This window comes from Oryctolagus cuniculus, chromosome 18 (assembly GCF_051225735.1).
Source record: "Oryctolagus cuniculus isolate XC-2025 breed Fujian yellow rabbit chromosome 18, ASM5122573v1, whole genome shotgun sequence".
Taxonomy (NCBI): domain Eukaryota; kingdom Metazoa; phylum Chordata; class Mammalia; order Lagomorpha; family Leporidae; genus Oryctolagus; species Oryctolagus cuniculus.
In genome coordinates this window covers 21,747,807-21,763,332 of record NC_142884.1, presented here as the reverse complement: position 1 = coordinate 21,763,332, position 15,526 = coordinate 21,747,807, and the positions used below count along the sequence as shown (strand labels likewise).

Here is a 15,526-nt window from a genome sequence, read left to right as displayed (position 1 = left end):
ACTCTATTACACTGATTTTCCTGTCGCATCCGTGTCCCCAGCCAGGTGAGCCGATGCACCAGTGTGGCGAGCATGGCCCTGACGCAGGCTGCCTGCGCCTTTCACCTGTGTACTTCATCCTGACACCCAGTAAGGGCCCTCGCCGTGGGTCCTTGTTCTCTCGGCTCTCTGGGCCTGTTCCCTGGGTGCTTACCCTGGTGCTGTCCCTTCCCCCTCTGTGCAGCCTCGTTGTGCTGGAAAATGGCTGTCTCTCTAGGACTTGGGAGTGTAACACATGTTCTTCAAACCTCTTGTGTGGTGCCTGACTGGCCATCCTGTGAACAAACAATTTAAATAGTTTCAACAACAAAGGGATCATAAGAAATATGCAACCCAAAGCCAGAAAAAGGAGAAAAAGTTAATATAGAACAGGATAAAGAGAAAACCAATAGCAAAATGGCATAGTGAAAAGCCCAAAACTATGGACAAACTGAATGTAAAGGTTGTAAATGCTCTAAATAAAAGACAGCTTTTTCAGAGCAGGTTAAAAGTAAGAAATAACGTGCCTACAAGGAAACCACTTTAAATATAAAGATACAAACAGTCAAAGCACAGAGACACACCATGGTAACCATAATGCCACATAAAACTAACTTCAGAGCAAAGATCACCTAAATATTTATACACCTAATAAAAACACTTAAATATAAAGAAAAGATGACAGGTAAGCTAGGAGGAATAGATAGACCTACACTCACAGCAGAGGGATCTTTAAAGCCCACTCTCTGTGTGGTTGATAAACAGGGACAGGGAGGGTGCAGAGACAGCGCTCTCGACCGCCTACACCCACTCGGCACTCAGAGACGCTCCGCTCAGAGAGCACAGCCTGCGTGATGTTCCATGCACTTGGACTAATCACCAAAATATACATGTTCCGGGTCATAGAGCAAATCTCAGTAAAGAGTTTCAAGCTACACAAAGTATGTGCCCGGACCACAGTCAATGTAAGATAAATTCCACAGACCAAAGAAGACACTGAAAGGGAATTTCAAAATTATTAGTACTGATTGAAATTAAAATGCCATGTCAAAATTTATGTTACCGGGGCCGGCGCTGTGGCTCAGCGGGCTAATGACCTGGCCTGAAGTGCCAGCATCCCATATGGGTGCCGGTTCGAGACCCAGCTGCTCCTCTTCTGATCCAGCTCTCTGCTGAGTCCTGGTTAAGCCCCTGCAGCCATGTGGGAGACCTGGAGCAAGCTCCTGGCTCCTGGCTTCGGATTGGTGCAGCCCCGGCCATTGCGGCCAACTGGGGAGTGAACCAGCAGATGGAAGACCTCTCTCTCTCTCTGCCTCTCCTCTCTCTGTAACTCTGACTTTCAAAGAAGTAAATAAATATTTTTAAAAAATTTATGTGGCCAGCGCTACAGCTCACTAAGCTAATCCTCTGCCTGCGGCGCCGGCACCCCGGGTTCTAGTCCCAGTTGGGGGTGCTGGATGCTGTCCCAGTTGCCCCTCTTCCAGGCCAGCTCTCTGCTGTGGCCCAGGAAGGCAGTGGAGGATGGCCCAAGTGCTTGGGCCCTGCACCCGCATGGGAGACCAGGAGAAGCACCTGGCTCCTGGCTTCGGATCGGCGCAGCATGCCCGCCGTAGCAGCCATTTGGGGGGTGAACCAACAGTAGGAAGACCTTTCTCTCTGTCTCTCTCTCACTAACTCTGCCTTTCAAGAAAAAAAAAATTATGTTACTAAGTAAGCATTTAGAGAGAAATTTGTAGTGCTAAAAGCCTGCGTAGGAAAAGAAAAAGGCCTGGAATTAATGACCTAAGCTTAGGTTGAGAAATTTCTACCCCGAAAGTAGAACAACTACAGAATTTTTAGGAAACAGGAGAGAATACTTAGGTACTTGCTAAAATTATCCAGAGCAATCCAGGGCAACAGGGCAGTCAGAGGCGAACCCAGATTTTCACGGTGCTGTTGATCTGGCCCTGCTACTCCGCCCAGATTACAAAGCTACTCTGTGAATTGCCGCTCTGTCTGTGAAGCCACTTTCACCTTGAGCTGCTTCCTCCAACAAGCAAGCTCTTGCCAGCTTGTCTGTCCCAGGTTCCTGCCTGCCTCCGTGTCTGCGCGTCACCTGGTTTACTACCGGTTCACGTTCCCATGCTTTTTCAAGTTCAGCAGCTACCTTCCTACTCTTAAGAGAACACAGAGATCTAGGGAGGGGTGACATGGGCAAGGACACCCACCCAATCTTGTCATCAGTAAATGGCCTGAAATCCCAGCCCATCCCCAGGAAGCAGGCTGTTAGCTGGCAAACTGGACTAAAGGTATAGCCACACGAAGGAGAGTGAGATCTTCAAGATCTGATGCTTTTCCGATGAACAGAAAATGGAACATACTGACTACGCACATTTTTTGTGACTTCTCGATTTGTGAATTCATCTATTCACTAAAATGTATTTGTACCCCTCAAATTGATACTCAAAGAACTCTGGCGGTCATGTGCGGAGCGGCAGAAGTGTTGACTTGTCCACCGTTCATATTACTGGCTGCGGCACACAATGGTGCTGTATTATTTCAAAGCTCACACTTTGAAGCATCTTTTTCAGTCTGTTTGGTGCATTCTCTCTCTCTCTCTCTCTCTCTCTCTCTCTGTGTGTGTGTGTGTGTGTGTATGTGAATGTGTGTGTGTGTGATTTTGCTATTAAAAATTGCCACCAAGTGTAGTGCCGAGGTGGCGTCTAATGTTCCTACGTGCAGAAAGTGCCCAGTGAAGAGAATGTGTGTGTCAGAGAAGCTTCCTTCAGTTACGGGTTATGCCGCTGTTGGCGCTAAGTTCAATGCTTGTCAATCAACCCTACAGGGCCACCAGACAGGCGCAGCAGAATCGCCCGTTTAGAATGAGGCTGGTTCAGAAAGTGTTAAAAGCAACATCTACGTGAGGCTGCGGGAAACATGGAAGAGGCACAACTTGTGAATTCGTATGATGATGACCAGTTTCACAAAGCATGCAAGACAGCATCTCTGAGGGTAAAAGTCAAAGGCACTTAGAGTGGCCGGCACTGCGGCTCACTAGGCTAATCCTCCGCCTTGTGGTGCCGGCACACCGGGTTCTAGTCCCGGTCAGGGCACCGGATTCTGTCCCGGTTGCCCCTCTTCCAGGCCAGCTCTCTGCTGTGGCCCGGGAGTGCAGTGGAGGATGGCCCAAGTACTTGGGCCCTGCACCCCATGGGAGACCAGGAGAAGTACCTGGCTCCTGCCTTCGGATCAGCGCGGTGCGCCGGCCGCAGTGCGCTGGCCGCGGCGGCCACTGGAGGGTGAACCAACGGCAAAGGAAGACCTTTCTCCCTGTCTCTCTCTCTCACTGTCCACTCTGCCTGTCAAAAAAAAAAAAAAAAAAAGACACTTAGAGTTACGATATTCAGATCAGAAAAGTGGGAACCTCAGCTTGACCCACTGGTTCTACATGTCAAGTGGTAACACAGGACAAAGGATGTCAACGCTGCAGAGCGAAGCACATTCTGCACATCAGAAAGACGCACTTTGGAAAAGGGTTTGGTGGAAACAGGATTCAGTGTTGAGGAGCCTGGCCCGCTTTGTGAGGTCCTGGGCAAATGAACCTACTCAACCCACACGGCCTCCCAATCCCTGACTTTAAGTCATGCAGAGGTCACCCAGCCTTGCTGCTGTGTGGGAATACCAGATGACATTCAATGTGAACCTGACTTTGCAAAGGACCCCAGATCCACAGGAAACAGAGGGAAAACCCTGATCTGTATGCCAGTCCATGGTGAGTAGAACAGATATGTATGGTAACATCAGAAACATTCTAGGATTGGCCCCACAACCGCTTTATCCAAGCTGAATACCATCTCCATGGCAAAAACGCTGCCTTCACGTTCCTATTACTTCTGGATATCGCCTCATTGCCATGGAGAACTTGCAAATTCCCACTCGACCCTAAATGTTCTTTTCAAGCCCCAAACACTGTACCTGCCATCCAACCTCTTCATCAGAGTGTGTGCTTAAAGGCTTTCGTATACACAACGTGAAGGACTTTACAGCAAAGCTCGCGCGGCTCGCGACACCAGCAAGGGAAGCACCGGACTACTGACAGCCAGACTGTCAGACATGGCTGCGCTGGCCAGCTTCGGATACTGTCAAGCAGGCTATTATTGATAATGTTTGACTGGCTGGACTTATGAAAAGTTTTTGAAGGCTCTGAAAGGTACAGAAAATATAAAGAAAAAAACCTCCCATAAAGCAATTGCTGTTAACACATTCCATACAGTACAGTGAGACAATAAAAATGATCCTACAGTGACAGATGAGTGGAAAAAGCTTCAATGATAAGAAACAAGGAGGGGGCTGGCGCTGCAGTGTAGTGGGTAAAGCTGTCGCCTGCAGTGCTGGCATCGCATATGGGAGTCGGTTCGATTCCGGCTGCTCCACTTCCTATCCAGCTCCCTGCTAATGCGCCTGGGAAAGCAGTGGAGGATGGCCCAAGTCCTTGGGCCCCTCCACCCACCTTGGGGCCCAGAAGAAGCTCCTGGCTGTGGATGTGCCCAGCTCTGGCTGTTATAGCCATTTGTGGAGTGAACCAGTGGGTGGAAGACCTCTCTCTCTCTCTTTCTCTCTCTCTCTCTCTGTAACTCTTTCAAATAAATAAAATAAATCTTTAAAACAACAACAAAAAGAGGGCCCAAGTCCTTGGGCCCCTGAACCTGTGTGGGAGATCCGGAGAAGCTCCTGGCTTCGGATCAGCCCACCTCCGGCCACTGCAGCCATTTGGGGAGTGAACCAGAAGATGGAAGACTTCTCTCTCTGCCTGTGCCTGTCTAACTCTACCTTTCAAGTAAATAAATAAATCTTTTTTTTTTTTTAAAGAAATGTGGAGGAAAGTTTGGCAGAGAAAGTGCTGGGGGACATGAGGGAAGACCTAGATGGGATGGTAAAACAAAACACCCAAGTCAGCAGTGAGGAGTAGGCTGTGAAAGTCAGCTGGGGACTCCAGGAACCGTCCCTCTCGGGGCAGCCAAAACGTCACATGGGACTTCTGCCTGACAATGTTTTTCAATGACAAGAAGGATGTGCCTGGCTTGAATGCAGCCTCTGACTTAGGTCTCCCTCTGGGACACTTCGACATTTAGAGTGAGAAGCCACCAAAGCGGATGCAGTTTTCCAAGCCGTTTGGGAGGGAAAGTTGCTGACACTGTCACCAAGTAGTGGGAGTCAAACTCCTGAGAGAGAACAGCCAGGTATCAACACGTCAGCCTTGTCACAGAGTGGCTTCCTCAACCTCTCCCTTGGTTTTCTTGCCCAGAGTCAGGGTCAAGAGGTTTACCTATGTAGTGTACCGTCCTATGGCTCCAACAAAAGTATTTTAATCTTAAATGTTTTCTAGAATGATCTTTACTGTCTTAATGTACTGTATAGAATGTGTTCACAGTTTTCTGAGTGCTGTGTGGTATTTCCTGTTATTTATTGCATATGAATATTGTATTACTATGTGTGTCTATAACTGCACGAAAGTCAATGCAGTACAATACAGATTACACAAAAATGCTATAATTTAAATATCTTTTCTATAAATAGTCTAAATTTATAAGAAACATACTACCCAAGGTGTTTTTAAACAGAAGAAAAAGATCTGTAAAAGGTTATGTTCTGAATGGCTGATAGAAATGTCTGGACCAGAGACCCACAGGAACCTACTCTGTATTTCTGCCTAGCAACAATGGTTCAGTATTCACTAATTCAGTGTGCCTGGCAAAGTCACATAACAGAACTACCACGAATAACAAGAATTCACTGCATATAAAAACGTATGCATGCAAGCAAATCCGTGTGTGTGTGTGTGTGTGTGTGTGTGTGTTTCAGACTCAAGCTTTTGTATTCCTCACAGACTTAAGCTCTTTAAGGGCAGGGAGCACATGTTTTGGAACAAAGAAAAGTTTTCCATGTTGACAGAGCTGCCCTCAATGATCCAGCTCTCCTGACTCTGGTGCATCAAAAACTCACACTCTATTCCATTGCTCTCCAAAATGAAAAAATATCTCAGGTCTCACAGGCAAATTAGAAACAAGTCATGCATTTCCTTGTTTATCCTCTTATGAGTCTCTTGATCTCCTACTGTTCCTTTAAAATGCTCCCGAGGTGGATGTGTAAAGAGGAAAGTTGTTGCTGACATTCTACCGAAATGCACAACGATGAGCCTCTCTCCTGGGTGACTCTCAGGTACACCAGGCATCTCTAGGCTGGGGGAATTTCTCATGTAATTTTTTAAAAGATGATGTATTTATTTATTTGAGAGGTAGGCAGAGAGAGGGAGAGATACACAGAGAGAATGTTCCATCTGCTGGTTCACTCCCCAAATGGCTGCAATGGCTGGAGTTGGGCCAATCTGAAGCCAGGAGCCAGGAGCTTCTTCTGGGTTTCCCATGGGGGTGGCAGGGACCCAAGGACCTGGGCCATCTTCTACTGCTTTCTCAGGCCATAGCAGAGAGCTGGACTGGAAGAGGAGCAGCCGGGACACAAACCAGCACCATACGGATGCCTGCATGGCAGGTGGGGGCTTAGCCTATTGTGCCACAGAGACAGCCCCTCTCATACAATTCTTAAGATGATAAACCACAACCTGTCTCAGAAAGCTTTCATGGAGCTAACAATTCTATGATTTCTCAGATACTAAGATATTTCTGTGGCCAGAAGATTTTCCTTGGTTGTTCTATTTAAAAGGAAAGGTATCTCACCAGTGTGGGCGCACTGCAGCTGACTGAGCCGCTCACGCCTGCACAAGGCCTTCCTTTGTCATTTGAATTCCGGTGTGGATCTTTCGATGGTGAGTGAACGATGAACTGTGGCTGAGGGTCTTTCCACATTCACTGCACTCAAGGGGTCTCTCTTGTGCTGAGTTAAGGCAAGACTGTCACGAAAGACTTTTTCACATTCTTTGTACTCAAAAGACTTTCTCCAGTGTGGACCCGATTATGCCGAACAAAGTTTGCAGGCTCACGTGCCCTGCAAACACAGTGTTTCTCCAGTGTGGATCCGTGTGTGTGTGTGTGTGTGTGTGTGTGTGTGTGAAGGAAGAGCTACAGTAATGAGCTTTTGCACATTCTTGCAAGACAAAGACATTCTTGGAGACAAAGGCTTGTCTCCACTGGGGGCCCTAGCCTGTTGGATAACAACAGAGTGTTTCCACACTCGCGGCACTCACAGGGCTTCTCGCCAGTGGGAATCCTCCCGTGCTGCATTAAGGAAAAGCTATCACAGAAGCTCCTCCCACGTTCTGTGATGCAAAGGGCCTCTCTCCTGTATGGGTTCCCCTGTGCCGGGTACACGTGGAGCGGTGAGCAAAGGCCTTTCCACGTTCATGGGTTTTTCTCCCGTGTGAATTCTCAGGTGTTGGGGCAAGGACGAGTTGAGGCAAAAGCTTTTCCACGTTCTTTGCACAAGAAGGGTTTCTCTCCCGCGTGGGTCATGCTGGATCAAAGCGGGGCGGTGAGTGAGTGAGAGCCCTCCCACATTCACCGCGCCCCATGGAGTTGCTTCCCACCATGCACCCTCCTGCACTGGGCAAGAGCTGTAGCAGAACACTTCCCCACATTCTCTGCTCACAGGGCTCTTCTCTCGTGTGGGTCCTATCTTGTTGGACAAAAGGAGAGCGAAGGGTCAAAGCTTCCTGCACTCTCGGCACGCACAGGGCTCGTCCCCAGTGTGACCGCGCTGGTGCTCGGTGAGCTGAGACCGGCGTTGGAAGGCCTGGCCACACTCCATGCACTTGCACGGCTTCTCCCCAGTATGAAACCTCCGATGTCGGCCAAAGAGCGACAGGCCTGCCCACACTCGCTGCATCCCTGCGCTTCACCCCTCTGTGAATCTGCTGATGTCGGACAAGCGCCCAAGTCCTGCTAAACCCTTTCCCACATTCCTTGCAGTTGTAGGGGTTATCCCCTGCACCGCCGACGACGGGGTCCCTGCCTGGTCCCTGGGAGTCATGCTGACGGAGGGCACTCTGCGGCGTGACTCGCTCCTGTCACACCCTTAGCCCTAGACGGCGGTCCTTCTCCAAGTCACGGCGCTCACGGCTCAGTTTCCCAGGGTGCGTCTTCTTGTGGGGGTCTGATCCCGACCCCAGGTGCCCTTTTTGTACTTTCGGTAGCCCTCCCTCATCCTCTGCTTTTTCCAGCCTAGGATCCCTTGTGGCCTCAGGGTCAGTTGTTCCTGGAAGAGGCATTGCGCAGAGAAGGCCAGCCGAGAAGCGGTGGGCGCTATGGTCTCGGGGTTTGCTTCCTCACCTGGAGGGAATCCAATACAGAAAGTGTCCCTTAGTGATGTCAACACAGAACAAGCAAAACCCCCACTTTTGGAGAAGAATAAAGATGAAGACGGTGCCTCTGGGGCCTCGTGTTTATACTTCTTAAACTCGGGTCTGCAATTTCTTCCCTAATCCTTGGCCTCTTGACGTCTTTAAAAGGGAATCCAAGAGGCAAAGCTGGGCGAGGAACAGAGAACCTGGAGTGGAGACGCCTCACTAGCCACAGCAGCAGAGGCTGGGCAAAGTCACGGTTGTCACTGCGGTGACGAATGTGCTCCGAGACAGGAAGTTCCCGGCACTACGGTGACAGGGAAGCGCACCGACCCCGATCCAGACGGGCGGCGGAAGGAGACCAGTGTCCGCTACGCGGCCAAGGTGCTGTGGCATGCATTGCTAAAGGCGCAGAGAACTCCCAGAGCAATCAGGAGGGGAATGCGGGAGGTGGAGACAGACAGCAACTGGATGGATAGCAAGAGTCTGGTGTATGTGAATAAAGATTACTTAAGGAGACACAAAATAGGAAATAAAGGAAGTTAGCGAATGTAACAGACACGTGAACAGAGAATAACATAAAGTTGCCCGTTCCTCCCAAGTATCTGTACATTCAACACAATATCAGGTAAAATTCCAACAGGGGTGTCCATTGATGTTGACACGCTGATGGCAGAATTTGTTTAGAAAATATCTCTAAAGAAGAGTAGCACAGGTCTTGCCAATGAGGAACTGGTATTGTGATGGAGTTATATACATCAAGGCGGTGTGACGAAGGCATAGATGGCAGTGGTCAGAGGAAAGAGACAGAACAGAGAACCTCAGAAACAGGTTTGTGGGATTTTGCTATTTGACAGAAGTAGCAGGAAGTCCAGTGTGCAAAGGAGGAAATGTTCAAACGAACAGCTCTACAAAAACTATGTGACACATGGGAAAAACAAAATTGTACTCTTACCTCCAGACTGATTAAGATTTAGCTATCAGATGCTAAATGTTAAAAATTTTTAATACACAATAGAAATGACGTATATTATCTCTGGGGCCAGCATGGTAGCACAGTGTGTTAAGCTTCTCGGGAGTGAACAACACATTGACCACTCGGAGGCAATGTTCTGTTCCACGCGGTCAAACGTATTTTTGCCAAAGGTAAACAGACTCAGCAAAGGCTGGAGAGAGGTCACTGATGGAGGAACTACAAAGCCTCGTCCTCAGGCCAGTAAGACCCAGCTGTCACTGAGCCAGTGCTCCCTGGCGTCTGCCGCGGGCCTGACAGTGAACTCTGGAAGGGAGCAGAGGACAAGGAGGCTCAGAGCTTCCTTCGTCTGTTAGGGGCCAGGCACCCCCTCTCCCAGGGACTCCATCTGCTCGGAACGCCCAGCCCCACAATCTCCGTCCTGTCATATTGATCATAAAGTACCACGGTGCTCGCTTTCTTGATGACGGACCTCCTGGGAGCCACCATGAGGATGCCAGGCCGCACGAGCCCCGTGAGAGGGACCCATCTGGGCCTGGGGGGAAGGGAGACCTTGGGCCTCCATTCAATTCGTACTCAGACCAATTTCTGGGCAAATTGCCTGTTAAAGATTTAGGTGGGAGAAAACCTGGGATTCAGTCACTTGCTTTGTTGCCAGATTTCTTCCAAGCACCTCCCAGGTCGTAGGCCACTGGCTGTAAGTGAAGGGTTACTATATAAATGATCGAATCCAGAGACTGGCATTGCACCCCAGCGGGCTCGTGGTGCCAAGCTCAGTGCTATTGTACCTGCGGATGAGGAAGTTAGCCAAGAGCTCACAGATGCAGCCCTGAGCCAACACTCAACCAACAGTGCCAGGAAAGAGAAAGGGAAAATGGGCAGCTTTCTCGGCTGCCCCCCACGCCCTCCGACAGGGCATCGGCATGCTTTGCAGGGAGCCAAGGCATGGGTCACAGGGAGTCCAGGTCACGGCGCATGTACCAGGGCCTGAAGCAGCCTTTAGCTGAGATCATGTTGCTGGGAAAACAACAGTAGCGGGGATGGCAAACAGCCTTATTTTGCCTGGCTGGCCCTCCCGTCACTCAGAGGTCCTGCTTAGCGGCCGTGAGGACGCGTGACTGGACCATGCTGGACCAGCCACCTTCCATCTCAGGGGAACCTGGATTAAGGACATCCAACTGGGGCCAGCTTGTGCGGGACACTGGGATGAACGTGCTGAGAGGGACTGTCTCTTACGATCCCTGCTGGAGAGACACGGAGTCCACAGGAGAGAACGTCTCAGACCACAGCACGCTGAGGCTGCCGGGAGAACAGGGGGATCCCTCACCACGTATAGAGAGGACCAAAGAGGCTGTAGGAGAGAAATGAGGTCTTACCCAGCGAGACCAGGAGCCCGCAGGTGGCCAGCATCATTTCCTGGTACAGGGTCCTCTGGGCCAGGTCCAGCCGCCCCCATTCCTCCCCAGTGAAGGTCACTGCCACATCTTCAGATGATACCAACGGCTAGAAAGCCATGCAGAGGTGGCAGCGTAGACATCAGAGGACACTAGAACCGGCCGCTGGATTACTGGCAAAGCCCCAAAAGCCCCAAGGCCTGAACACTGAGCATCTCCTGAGAACCCCGCCCTGCGCTCCATCCAGTGGTGTGGGAGGGAAAGGCCTCCCCTGTGGGAGCCAGCGGAGACAGTGACCATCCTGTGTGGATGGTAACGGGTGGACGGCGAGTGCCCGGTGAGGGAAAAGCAGGAATCCCGACACGGTCACAGCGGCAGCGGCACAGCCTCGCCATACCGTCTGCCTGTGCCAGGGCTTCCCACGCAGTGTGTAAGCAGCTACGAGTCTGCAGGCCTGGAAACAGCCCACACAGGCCTGATGTGAGCTTCTATCTCGGCATCCACACGATGATAGCTCCTACTTCCCCAGGTGGCTGTGTGCATCAAGGAGAGAAGAAATGTCCATAAAGCAAACACCACAATGTCCAACACCTGCCACAAGGCGTCTGCGAATGTTAGCAGTCTTCCCACAGCCATGAGGGAGCGCCACCGTCACTGCCACTCACCAATCAGCAAACAGACTCAGAGTCAAGTCAGCCAGAAACACGCGCTTAACGAGAAGAGGCAGGATTTGAACCCAGATCCCTCCGGCCTGGGGTGTCATCACCGTGAATCCACAGTGACACGGGCAAGGAACCTTTCCAGGGACCTTCCCAGTTAAGACAATTTCAGCCACTCTGGAAACTGCTTCCAGGGCCATGCAAGAGCCACGAGGAGGTGCCAGCCGCCTGGCGCCCCACAGGGCTCCAACAAGCTCTCCATGCCCGCAACTGGCAGCTGGGAGACTGTGGGCTCCGGGGAATATCTCAACACGAGCTACCAGCCCAGCCTTTGTCTTTTAGCCACTGTCAAGGCTTCCCTAAGGGATCGCTGTGCAAGCTCTCCATGACTCGGGTGCCCAAGGATGGTGCAGGCCATGGCTCCAGGAAAGCCAGGATGTCTGTCCTGGCAGGGAGGCGACGGTGGGCTGTGATGACAGCAAACGTGCTGGAACATTCTGGAACATTCTGGTACTCAGGGTCTGTTTATATCCCCAGAGGCACAACATTCCAGGACACTATCAGTAATGAGCATCATAGGGGAATCACTTTTTAAATACAAGTAACTGTTAAAGGAAAATGGACTCACTACTGTTAAGTTGCAAGCCAAGACATCTGTAATAAACAGGTGGCGTCTGCGAAGGTAAATGCAGTCACCATCCCGTCTTCCCGGGACGCAAAGGACTTTCTACTCTTATTCTTTTTTTTTTTTTTTCCACAGGCAGAGTGGACAGTGAGAGAGAGAGAGAGAGACAGAGAGAAAGGTCTTCCTTTGCCGTTGGTTCACCTTCCAATGGCCGGCGCGGCCGGCGCGCTGCGGCCAGTGCACCGCGCTGACCCGAAGGCAGGCGCCAGGTACTTCTCCTGGTCTCCCATGGGGTGCAGGGCCGTCCTCCACTGCGCTCCCTGGCCACAGCAGAGAGCTGGCCTGGAAGCAGGGGTAACCGGGACAGAATCCGGCGCCCCGACTGGGACTAGAACCCGGTGTGCCGGCACCACAAGGTGGAGGATTAGCCTAGTGAGCCGCGGCGCCAGCTCTACTCTTATTGGAAAAGCAGCACTTCCGGAGCCGCGCTGTGTCGTAGCCTGTAAGCACCCCGCCCTCCCTGCAGCGCCGGCATCCCATATGGGCGCCGGTTCACATCCTGGTTGCTCCACTTCCCAGCCAGCTCCCTGCTAATGGCTTGGGAGAAGCATCAGAGGATGGCCCAAGTGTCTGGGTCCCTGTTACCCACGTGGGAGACGCAGGTGTACTTAAAGGGCAGAGAGAAAGACCCTAGTTCACTTCCCCAACGCCCACGACAGCCAGGCAGGAGCCTCAATCCCCCGTGGGTGGCAGGCACCGGAGCCCTCGGCTGCCGCCTCGCAGGGCGCGCGTTCGCAGGAGGCTGGAACCTGCGAAGAAGCCGGGCCTCCCCTCTGCCGCCCCGACCGCCTGCCCTAATATCACTATGGTAGATCCCAGGGATCGGAAGCCGGGGGCAGAGCTTCAGGCTTCAGGACAGAGCCAGAGATGGGTAACTCTTCTTAAAACCCCCGACCAGGGTTCGGGATCCGGAATTGGAAACGACTCAGCTCCCCTGCGGACCCCCAGACCCAAGGGCATTAAAAGGCAAAGGGGAAGGGTCCCAGGACCACTACGTCACGGCAGGAGGGACCCTGCGAGCAGAGCACCGAGCGCGCGCGGCTCTGCGCCACCTCCACTCCGCGCCGGCGCCGCCACGGGACTCAGTGGCCGGAGCCAGGCCGGCGTGGCGGTTACTGAAGCTGGCCCGTCTCTGCCAGCGCCTCGCCCCAGCCGCGGGCGGAACCGGACCTCTGTCTCCGCGGGGCGAATAAGGGCGCACAAGGGCCAAGGCATCAACCCGGGCGTTGTGAGTGCCAAGTGCCAGCGGACAGCCCTCGGGGGCGGGCACGGCTCGCACACCAGCGCGTAAGCCGCTTTTCCTCTGCTCAGTCTCGGAAGGTGTGAGACGCCACCTCAGCTATGCGTCCAGCCCGCGTTGGGCTGTTAAGGACCGATCAGCCGGGAACGAGAGACGCTCTGAGGCGCAGCGCAAGAAGCCCCGCCCACTCTGCTACGGGAAACGCCCTTCTCCGTCGTCCGTCATTGGCCAGCGCCCGCGACGCACAAAGCAATGCCTTCTGGGTAATGTAGTTTCTGGCCTCAAGCCCGGTGGCACTGGGAGCGGACTTCCTGGTCTCTAAATAGCTTCTAAGGTCTCAAACAGGGCTTGGCTTCGCTTCCTCTTAAAGGAGACGCTCACAGATTTCCGTGGCTACTTGTGGCAATGACCCACCCTCAAAGACAGACCTTTAACAGGTAAGCGGTGCCTTGCTGTTCCTTCCTGTGTAGACTTGCACCAGCACTTTCTCACTCCGAGGCTTGAGATGGAGATTTATAAGAAAAATGAAGGTAGTCCTTTAACTCTAGATGGTCCCACATGCAGTAGCCTTCAGACACATCAACATTACCTGGGAATTTGATGCAAGTTCTCAGACCCCACCTCGAATCAGGGCCCAGCTCTGTGTTTGATGCTGGACCACCTTTGAGAACCGTGAGTAAATGAGATAACACTGGCTTCTTCGTTCAAGTGTTCTAGGGAGGTGTTTCCCGGTTTTTATATAACAAGTTCTTGTCTCTTCAGAGATAAGAATTCAAAACAGCGCCATAAACATAGTTCCAGAATGAGAGAGAGAGAGAGAGAGAGAGAATACATTCATGGTGAGGGCAGTGAGTGCAGGAGGAGAAATGCTCCTTTATGGGGCGGGGGTGGGGGGTGGTCCTGTAATGGGTGGCGTTGGGTGGGGTTTAGTGTGTATGAGGTTTTCTGGGAGACTCATGGCACCTGCTTGTATACATCGTGGCATCTCCTTCTTCCTGGTCCCGAGTGAAACACAGGTGTGTCATGGGAAAGTGTGTGAACTGGAGTGACAGGTGGGGGTGGGCTTACAGTCTAGGGCTGTGCAGAAAAACCTGGGGCCTGCGCTGTGGCACAGTCGGTTAATGCCGTGGCCTGCTCCTCTTCCAATCCAGCTCTCTGCTATGGCCTGGGAAAGCAGTAGAAGATGGCCCAAGTCCTTGGACCCCTGCACTCACATGGGAGACCCAGAGAAGCTCCTGGCTTCTGGCTTCGGATCGGCGCAGCTCTGGCCATGACGGTCATCTGGGGAGTGAACCAGTGGATGGAAGACCTCTCTCTCTCTCTACCTCTTTCTGTGACTCTTTCAAATAAAATATTAAAAAAAAAAAAAAAGCCTGCAGCTCATCTATTCCTATCTCATCTTCCTGCCAAGTCCCCCGTATCAGGAGGTAACTAAAACGTGCTTAGTGCTGGGCCTGGGACAGAATGCTGAGTAGACAGAATCCGTTGCTGTCATTGTTATTTTATATTAGTGCTACTGAAGACGTAATGGCAAGGATCTCAGATACGCTGTGGGAAGTAAGCCCGAGATACTCCGTTGAGCCGTTGGTAATATCTGCCTAAACACAAGCTACGTGGACCCTCTGATTCAACAAGGGGGCTCCTGAGTATGTTGACAATTTTTATGTAAAAATACTTTTTTAATACCACTTGGCTCACATAAGTTTTTATTTTAACAGTGAATGCAAGGGGGTTTCATGATCTGTGGGTACATACACTGCCCAGAGTGCTATGGGGCCCAGGCAGGGAGTTAGGGGAAAATGAACTGGAAGATTCCCCACAACTCTTGTCTCTAGGCCTGCAGTCAGCCCCGCAGCCACTTTCCCGTGAGGCACCTGTGTCTCCGCCAGGAAGGAGGAGATGCCCTGCGTACCTCTGTGAGCTGAACTCCACGTGGAGGCCCATGGGAGCACCCAGAAAACCCCAGGACACTGAGCCATGCCCAGACTCCCACTCACTGGTGTATTCAGTCAGGGTACCGCCCCCTGCCCCATCCGGGTGCCCGCTGGGCTGGGGAGCACCTCCCCCCTTGCCTTCTCCCACACTCTGGCTGGTGCAGCTCTGTGCCTGTCAGGCGAGCCTTTCTCCCTGTGGGGTTACCTGAGTGTGTTCTCACCCCCTCAGTTTCAGTAAGTCCTCTGCTCTCATGTACACTACTGATGCCTCTGCTTGGAATTCCTGTTTCCCATGGGGAAAAGGGCTCTGAATGAAAACCGGGAAACACATTCCCACAACACAGAACCACT

General features: G+C 51.9%; 1 protein-coding gene and 1 long non-coding RNA gene across 3 annotated transcripts in view; both read left to right on the top strand.

Annotated features, from left to right (window-relative positions):
* LOC138846506 (protein Aster-A-like) overlaps positions 1-15,526 on the top strand; it is a 406,361-nt gene that overhangs the window by 296,863 nt on the left and 93,972 nt on the right.
* On the top strand, positions 12,095-14,612 carry LOC108176065 (uncharacterized). 2 transcript variants are annotated; one of them, XR_007917377.3, is made up of 3 exons: positions 12,117-13,229; positions 13,313-13,678; positions 14,393-14,612. It is a non-coding gene; the product is annotated as an uncharacterized LOC108176065 (long non-coding RNA). The 2 variants fall into 2 exon arrangements; XR_011384027.2 differs by having other exon boundaries at positions 12,095-13,678.